Raw genomic sequence first — 9,708 nt, 5'->3', positions numbered from 1 at the left:
ACTCTCACTCCCGCCCTCACTCTCACTCCCGCCCTCACTCTCACTCCTTCCCCTCTCTCACCCACTGTCTATCATTCACTACTCCCTAGGCCTGGGTCCCAGTTCTGCCATCCTGACCAACTCCTTTAAGAAACCTGCACAGGAGGACAGAATCCTGGCCTTTCCCTGACTCTGAACCTCTTTCCCCTCCACCTGCCCGATGACATGGAGCCTCATCCTTCCCCTCCGCCTGACCGGCAGGCTGCTCAGGCCCCACCCAGCAAACTTCAACATTTCCGCTCCACATCCCACTGCACAGGCCTCAGTCTTCATGAAGCCACTTGCTGTCACAGCTCACTGCTTCTCCTGTCGGTATCTGGTTCGCTCCCACGTTTGTTGTCGATAGACTTAAGAGTGAGAATCTTCCCCTGACTAAAGCAGCATCTCCTTCACACACTTCCATCTGTATTCGGGACGCCGATTGCGGTCCAGCTAGCAGCCCTTGACAAACCACACTGTGGTCCTCAGGCTGTCCCACAGACAGGCCTGGATTAGAGGGTAGAGAGAGAAAGATTGAAAACATTACAAACAGTTGATTGTAAGGTCATTGCAAAAAGGCACTGATGAAGAAGTGATCAGGTAACAGTGAGTGATATTGGAAGGTAGAAGGGCGGCATGGTGGCTCAGAGGTTAGCACTGCTGCCTCTCAGGGCCAAGGACCTGCATTTGATTCCACCCTCGGGCGACTGTCTGTCTGAAGTCTGCGCATTCTCCCCGTGACTGTGTGGGTTTCCTCCAGATGCTCCGGTTTTCTCCCACAGTCCAAAGTTGTGTAAGTTGGGTAAATTGGTCATGGGAAATTGCCCATAACGTTCAGGGATGTGTAGGTGAGGTGGATTGGTCATGTTTACAGGAATATTGTCGGGGCGTGGGTCTGGGTGGGATGCTCTTCAGAGAGTCAATGGGCTGAATAGCCTCTTTCGGCACTGTAGAGATTTTGTGATTTTAAAGATGCAACGAAGGACGAGTGACTGGAAAAAAGAGATGCAGGCGAGGAAGGTATTCACTGAACAGCATTTCACAAGATTATTGAGTAATACGTTAAAAACTGTGCATTCAGCACATGCTTCCCGTCAATCATCCTTATTTCCGATAGCAGTGTAAATCACAGTGTTTAATTTATTTCTGTTCTTCATACAGGATTCCGTTCAGGAAAATGTCATTACCCGTGATATTAATCGGACTTTCCCAGCCCACGATTACTTCAAGGACACTGATGGAGATGGGCAAGATTCGTTGTACAAGATCTGTAAGGTAAGCAGTTACAGTTTGCTTTTGATGGAGATGCAGTTGCTGGTAAGTATCGTATGGAATCCCAGTGCACTGACCCACTTCATTCTGTACATAATTCCTAGCTGGAAGATCAACTTCAGTGCTAAATCTTAGCTGAGCTATTGTCCAGTTAGCTATATCTGCTCCTCTTCATCCACTGTTTGAAGAAGTCTAATTAATTCGTTCAAAATATATTCAGTCATTATTTGAAATTAACTAATGATGTTGATTAAAAGTCTTTATATCTGCAGTTCAGCAGCAGAGATGTGTTTTACTGTGTTTGTGTGTGTTTATTTGGGCTGTTCATTGAATCTCACCGTCCCTGTGTTGATGTCAGGTGTGTCAGTATGTGTATTGGCTATGTTTAGAATTATACTGTTCTGTGTGAAGGGATTATGTGTAGAATTGCACAGTCCCAGCATTTGTGAATGTGGATCAGCCATGTACAGCATTACATTGTTCTTGTGTTTATGTATGTGTATTGGCTGTGTACAGAATTACAATGTTCCTGTTACATCCTCACACCCTGCTTCCTGTAAAGGCTCCATCCCATTCTCCCAATTTCTCCATCTCCGTCACATCTGTTTTGATTATGCTACCTTTTGCAGGGGTCCTCAGAAATGTCCACCTTTTTCCTCAGCTGTGTCTGACCCATCTCCTGCACTTCTGTCCTCACCCCTTCTCCACCCTCCCACAACACCAACAGGATCTTTCTGGTCCTCGCTTTCCATCTCTCCTGTATCCGGATCCAAAAGATTACACGCCACCATTTCTGACATCTACAGTGGGATGCCACCACCAGATACATATTCCACTCCCTCCCTTGTGAGCGTTCCATAGGGACTATTCCCTCTGGAGCACCCTGATCCACTCCTAACGCATCCCCACAACCCCACGGCACCTTCCCATGCAATCGCAGAACTGCCCATTTACCTCCTCCCTCATCACTATCCAAGGCCCCAGACACAGGTGAAGAAGTGATTTACCTGCATTTCGATCCTTCTAGTATCCTGTATTCACTGCATTGTAGAGACGAAACGCAGACTGGTGACTACTTTGTGGAATGCCTACATTCTGTCTGTAAAAATGACCCTCACCTTCCAGTTGTCTGTCACTTCAACGGACCACCATGTTCCCTGGCCAATATTTCTGTCTTCGGCTTGCTATGGTACTCCAGTGAAACTCAGTGCAAGCTGTAAGAACACCGTCTCATTTTCTGTTTGGGGACGCTGCAGCCTTTGGGACTCCATATCGAGATCAGTAATTTTAGGGCCCGAACACCACCTTCCATGTCCTTTCCCCACCCCACACCCCAGGTCTTGTCATCACATGGGCTGCTTTTCAGCACAGCCAACCCATTCTCACCTACTTATGGTCCCCATTAGCAGCTTTTCTTTCTCCCTGGCTCATCATTATTCATCCCTTTCTCTCTCGAGCTGTCATTCTTTCTCCCTGGACTGCATCTCCACCTATCCACTCACTCCTTCCTCCCATCCAATCTCCTGTCTTTGACCACCTATCAGTTCTGAAGAAGGGTCACTGGACTCTATACTCTGCTACTCTGTTTTTGTTTCAGAGCTCCACCTTTGCACTGTTGCTGTGTGTGTGTGTGTGTGTGTGTGTGTGTGTGTGTGTGTGTGTGTGTATGTATTTGCTGCCTGTGTGTGTTGTATACAATCATACTTTGTGTTTTACAATGTCGTGTGTATGAGCAGTTTATAAGGTCACGCAAGTAAATGAAGTGGACACTGAAAGTGGATAGTAAATTGCATATTCCCCCTTGAGGCACAGTAGTCGTGACCCTGGGAGGCCTGGATTCAATTTCCACCTGCTCCAGTGGTGTGTAGTAATATCTCTGAACAGCTTGGTTAGAAATATCCAGAGTTCAGCCTCTTAATGCGAAGTCGATACAAAGAAAAGACCCCTGATGGGCAGTGCCTGTTTATTGTTAACTGTGTAGTTGTTTAATTGGGTGATTTGGTGGTGAGGTTTTCAAAGTTTAAAAGACAGAGCTGGGTTCTGAGGGGTCTTGTTGCACAGTGGTAATTTTTTTTTCTATTCATTTGTGGGATGTGGGTGTTGTTGGCTGTCCAGCATTTCTTACCCATCCCTAGTGGGAAGGTGATGGCCGAGTGGTATTATCATTGGACTGTTAATCCAGAGACCCAGATAATGTTCTGGGGACCCAGGTTCGAATCCCACCATGGCAGAGAGCTGCCTTCTTGAACCACTGCAGTCCACCAGCTGTAGGTTGACCCATAATGCCATTAGGGATGGAATTCCAGGATTTTGACCCAGCAACAGTGAGGAACAGCAATCTATTTCCAAGTCAGGATGGTGAGTGGCTTGGAGGGGAACTTGCAGGGTGTGGTGTTCCCATATATCTGCTGTCCTTGTCCTTCTGGACGGAAGTGGTCGTGGGTTTGGAAAGTGCTGTCTGAGGATCTTTGGTGAATTTCTGCAGTGCATCTTATAAATAGTACACACTGCTGTTACTGAGCATCGGTGGTGGAGGGAGTGGTTGTTTGTAAATGTAGTTCAATCAAGTGGGCTGTTTTATCGTGGATGGTGTCAAGCTTCTTGAATGTTGTTGGGGCTGCACTTATCCAGGCAAGTAGGGAGTATTCCATCACACTCCTGACTTGTGCCTTCTAGATGGTGGACAGGCTTTGGGGAATCAGGAGGGGAATTACTCGCCGCAGTATTCCCAGCTTCTTACCTGATCTTGGAGCCGCTGTGTTTATGTGGTGAGTCCAGTTGAGTTTCTAGTCAATGATAACCCCCAGGATGTTGATAGTGGGGGATTCTGTGATGGTAACACCATTGAATGTCAAGGGGCGGTGATTAGATTGTCTCTTATTGGTGATGGTCATAGCCTGGCACTTGTGTGGCACAAATGTCACTTGCCACTTGTCTGCCCAAGCCCAGATATTGTCCAGATCTTGTTGCATTTGTACACAGACTGCTTCAATATCTGAGGAGTCACGAATGGTACTGAACATTATGCAATTATCGGCGAACATCCCCACTTCTGACCTTAGGATAGAGGGAAGTCATTGATGAAGCAGATGAAGGTAGTCTCGGGCTGAGGAACTCCTGCAGAGGTGTGCTGGAGCTGAGATGATTGACCTCCAACAACCATCTTCCTATGTGTCAGGTACAACTCCAGCCACTGGAGAGTTTGCCCCCGATACCCATTGATTCCAGTTTTGCTAGGGCTCCTTGACGCCACACTCGGTTGAATGTAGCCTTGATGTCAAGGGCTGTCACTGTCACTTCACCTCTGGAATTCAGCTCTTTTGTCCATGTTTGAACCAAGGCTGTAATGAGGTCAAGAGCTGAGTGGCCCTGGCGGAGCCCAAACTGGGCGTCACTGCGCAGGTTATTGCTGAGCAGGTGCTGTTTGATAGCACTGTTACTGACACTTTCCATCACTTTCCTGATGATCGAGAGGAGACTGATGGGGCAGTAATTGCTGTGGGTCTGGAGTCACATGTAGGCCAGACCAGGTGAAAGTGGCAGATTTCCTTCCCTAAAGGGCACCAGTGAACCAGATGGGTTTTTCCTGACAATCAGCAATGGTTTCATGGTGATCAGTAGACTCTTAATTCCAGGCTTCTTTTTTTAAAAATTATTGAAATCTTCTGCCGTGGTGGGATTTGCACCCAGGTCCCCAGAACATTAGCTGGGTTTCTAGATTAATAGTCTACAATAATAACACTAGACCATCGCCTACCCTTGGGCCAGAAACTCCAGTTCAAGTCGCACTTGTTGCAGAGTTGTGTCATAACATGTCTGAACAGGTTGATTAAAAGAAAAAGCTGGATTCTTCTCTCGTTTCGGTCTGGAGGCTGGTTTTTGGACAAGGAAAGGAACAGAGTGAAAGAGTGGAAACTGTTGTCTGGCTAAGCTGTAAATTTACAATAAACCCCTTGTAAATCCCTGCAAGTCTTCTGCTGCTTAATTCAGCACATGAATGTTGGTCTTCTTTCTCAAATCTTATTATGTTTCCAACTTTTCCCAATCTTGATGAAAAGTTATTGACCTGAAACGTTAACACACACACTCTCTTTTTCTCTCTTTCTCACTCCACCTCTTCTCAGACACTTCCTGACCTGCTGATCACATGCACCACGTTCTGCTTTTCTTCCACATTGTTATGTTTGATGAGCCCTGTGCCATGGAACAATCGTTCCTTGTTTTAGAAGCAGTGCACTGACTGGGCAGGAGGTGTCTGTTAGCCTGTCACGTTCACATTAACCTGCACAGCGGTGTTGTCGGGAAGAATAGATTGTGAACATATGGGAATAGAGGAACCTGAAAGATTTATCTGACATTTTAATGAGAGTGTTCACCTTCTTAATCACAAAACATTGCAGCTGAATAGTACTGTGCAACTACAAGGTTTGAAAACATTGAGCCCTGACTGAATGTACTCTAGAAAATATATATATTCTTGCAGATTATGTATCCATGCAATACATTCACTTTTAGTTTAAAAAAAAACTGTGATTTGCATTCTTAAAATCTGCAAAGTGCTCTTGGTGATTAGGCAACTGGCATAGAATATTAAAATACTAAAATAGGTGAAAATGCATCCTGTTTTTATAAACCACTCATCTAACGTCTGAAATTCATCCAGGGCATAGAGGCATTGCGGTCTTTTTTCAGTGTTACAAAGCTTGCATTGTTAACATTGGCCAAGGTCAAGGTGCTATGGGCTCATTCCCTGGACTTGGAAACTTCTCCAGAAAATGCATTTAATGGAGATTTAGGTAGGCACATGTAGGAGAAAAGAATAGGAGGATGTATTGATGGGATTAGATGGAGACGGTGGGGAGCTCATGTGGAACATTGACACGTATATGCTTGGGCAAATAGTATGTTCTGAAATGCTCCATAATTCTGTATAAAATGGGCATTGGGAGCCCAGAACATTCGGGTTATTGGAACCAAGGTCTAGTCTTTCTAGGTATCATCATTCTGAGTTTGGAAATCACAGAAATTCAGTTAAAATTTAAGTTTATTAATTGTGCTGAGTTGCACACAGTTTCTGCTCCAAATTACAAATACAAGAACTCCGTGGGTAACCCCGCCACTTTTATTCTGAACCATAAGACCATTAGATATAGGAGCAGAATTAGGCCATTCAGCCCATCAAGTCTGCTCCTGCATTTGATCATGACTGATATGTTCCTCAACCCCATTCTCCTGCCTTCTCCCCATAACCCTTGATCCCCTTGATAATCAAGAACATTATCTATCTATCTCTGTCTTAAATACACTCATTGACTTGGCCTCCACAGTCTTCTGCAGCAGTGAGTTCCACAGACTTGGTCTGAAGAAATTCCTCCTCGTCTCAGTTTGAAAGGGTCATCCCTTCACTCTGAGGCTGTGTACTTGGGTCCGTGTCTCTCCAACTGGTAGAAACATTTTCTCCACATCCACTCTATCTGGGCCTCTCTGTATTCTGTAAGTTTCAATTAGATCCACCCCCCCATCCTTCTAAACTCCATTGAGTATAGTGTACAGTCCTCGACCACTTCTCATATGACATCCTGCTCTTGTATTCTAGCCCTCTTGAAATGCATGCTAACATTGCATCTGCCTGTCCTAGCCACTAACTGAACTGGCATGTTATCTTTAAGAGAATCCCGAATGAGGATTTTCAAGTTCCTTTCTGCTTCAGATTTCTGAAGTCTTTCCCCATTTACAAAATAGTCTACAATTCTATTCTTCCTACCAAAGTGCATAACGTCACACTTTGCCACAGTTATTCCATTTGCCATTTCTTTGCCCACTATCCTAGCATTTCCACTTTCTTCTGCATCCTCCCTGCTTCTCCAACACTGCCAGTCCCTCCACCTGTCTTTGTGACATCTGCAAATTTAACTACAATGCTCTCAGTTCCTTTGTCCAGATTGTTAATGTATAATGTGAGAACAGATGTGGTCCCAACACTGACCCCTGTGGAACTCCACTAGTCACTGGCTGCTATCCTGAAACAGACCCCTGTTTCCCACACACTCAGACTTCTGCCAGTCAGCCAATCCTCTATCCAGGCCAGTACTTTGCCCCAACACCATGGGCTGTTATCCTATTTAGCAGCCTCCCATACAGCTCCTTGTTGAAAGCTTTCTGGACATCCACTGGCTCTCCTTTATCTAACTTGTTCATTATCTCTTCAAAGAATTTTAACAGATTTGTCAGGTATGAATTCCACTTGACGAAGCAGTCCTGACTCAGCCCCATTTTACCATGCTCTTCCAAGTACTCTGCAATCTCATGCCTAATAATGGACTCTTAAAAACTTACCAGTGACCGAGGTCAAGCTAACCGGCCTGTAATTTCCCATCTTCTGCCTCTCTGCTTTCTTAAACAGGGGTGTTACATTAGCCACTTTCCTGTCCTCTGCAACCCTCCATAACTCCATTGATTCTTGAAAGATCACCACCAATGCCTCTGCAATCTCCTTAACCATCTCCTGCAGAACCCTGGAGCGTAGTCCATCCAATCCAGGTATTTTATGCACCTTCAGACCTTTCAGCTTCCCCAGCACCTTCTCCTTAGTGATGGCCGCTACTCTCGCCTCTGCCCCTTGACACTTTTGAAGTTCTGGTATACAGTTGTCTTCCACTGTGAAGACTGATATAAAGTACCTATTCAGTTCCTCCACCATTTCTTTTTTCCCCATTACTACACCTGCAGCCTCATTTCCAGTGGTCCAATGTCCACTTTTGTCTCACTCTTACCTTTTATGTATCTCAAAAATCTCTTGTAATCCTCTTTTATGTTACTAGCTAGCTTACCCTCATTTCACCTCCTTCCCCATTATTGCTTTTTCAGTTGTTCTCTACTGGTTTTTAAAGGCTTCCCAATCCTCTACCTTTGCACTAACCTTTACCACATCTTATACATTCCCTTTTGCTTTTATGCTGTCCCTGACTTCCCTTGTTGTTTTGACGGTTGTCTTGACCTCCCCTTAGTATGCTTCTTCTTCCTTGGGATGAATTTCTGCTGTGCCTCCTTCATTATCCCCCAGAAACTCCTGCCATTGCTGCTCCACCATCCGCCTCGCTAGGCTCCTCTTCCAATCAATGCTGGCCCGCTCCTCCCTCATTTCTTTGTAGTTACCTTTACTCAATTGTAATACCATTACATCTGATTCCACCTTCTCCCTCTCTAACTGCATATTTATGGTCACCACTCTCTAAAGGTTCCTTCATCTTCGGCTCCCTGATCAAGCCTGCCTCATTATACATCACCGAATCCAAAGATAACACAGTGTGGAGCTGGATGAACACAGCAGGCCAGGCAGCATCAGAGGAGCAGGAAAGCTGATATTTTGGGTGGGGACCCTGCTTCAGAAATGGAAGAGGGTTAGGGGGCTCTGAAATAGAGAGAGAAGGGGTGGGGCTGGGGATGATAGGTGGGATGGTGATAGGTGAGTGCAGGTAGGCAGTGGTGGGGCTTGGTCAGTCAGGTGGGAAGAACAGACAGTTGGCAGAGAAGATGGACAGGTCCAGGAGGCGGGGATGAGAGGGAGGGTTGGTCATGAGATGAGGTCGGGGGTGGGGAGATTTTGGAACTAGTAAAGTCCACATTGAGACCATTGGGTTGTAGGGTCCCAAGGCGGAATATGAGGTGTTGCTCCTCCAGTTTCCGGGTGGCGTCATTGTGACCCTGGAGGAGGCCCAGGATGGAGATGTTGTCCAGTGAGTGGGAGGGGGAGTTGAAGTGGTTCGCGACTGGAAGGTGTTGTCGTTTGTTGCGAACCGAACGTAGGTGCTTTACAAAAGTGGCCTCCAAGCCTCCGCTTGGTCTCACCAATGTACAGGAGGCCACATCGGGAACTGCGGAAACAATAGACCACATTAGTGGATGTGCAGGTGAACATCTGTCTGATGTGGAAGGTTTTTTTGGTGGCTTGAATGGAGATGAGGGGGGAGGTGTAGGGGCAGGTGTAGCACTTCCTGCAGTTGCAGGGAAAGGTGCTGGGGGTGATGGGGCTAGTGGGGAGTGTGGAGCAGACGAGGGAGTTGCGGAGAGAGCGGTCCCTCTGGAAGGCAGATAGGGGTGGGGAGGGAAATATATCTTTGGTTGTGAGATTAGATTGCAGGTGGCGGAAGTGGCAGAAAATGATGCAAATCCAGAATTGCCTGTTCCCTAGTGACCTCTACCACAAGCTGCTCCAAAAGACTATCTCGTAGACATTCCATGAATTTCTTTTCTTAAGCTCGCTACAAAACTGGTTTTCCCTGTCCATCTGCATATTGAATTCCCCTGTGATGATGGTAATGCTGCCTTCCTTACATTGCCCTTCCCTATCTCCTGACTTATTTTCTTTCCCACATTCTGAGTACTCCCTGTACATAACTCCCATCAGGGTCTTTATTT

The 9,708-nt window shown here is 46.1% G+C and overlaps 1 protein-coding gene across 1 annotated transcript in view; it reads left to right on the top strand.

The window, feature by feature from the left end:
* The first annotated feature begins 1,183 nt into the window (after positions 1 to 1,183).
* The window catches only part of LOC109923962 (rab GTPase-activating protein 1-like), a 133,996-nt gene continuing 125,471 nt past the window's right edge, over positions 1,184 to 9,708 (top strand). The window contains exon 1 of the mRNA XM_048601797.1: positions 1,184 to 1,293. The gene's annotated coding sequence lies outside the window, so the exon portion shown is untranslated. The remainder of the gene's footprint in view (positions 1,294 to 9,708) is intronic.

This window comes from Rhincodon typus, chromosome 10 (genome assembly GCF_021869965.1).
Source record: "Rhincodon typus isolate 14 chromosome 10, sRhiTyp1.1, whole genome shotgun sequence".
NCBI classification, from domain to species: Eukaryota; Metazoa; Chordata; class Chondrichthyes; order Orectolobiformes; family Rhincodontidae; genus Rhincodon; species Rhincodon typus.
The sequence above is the reverse complement of the archived record's forward strand: the minus strand, read 5'-3'. Positions and strand labels throughout refer to the sequence as shown.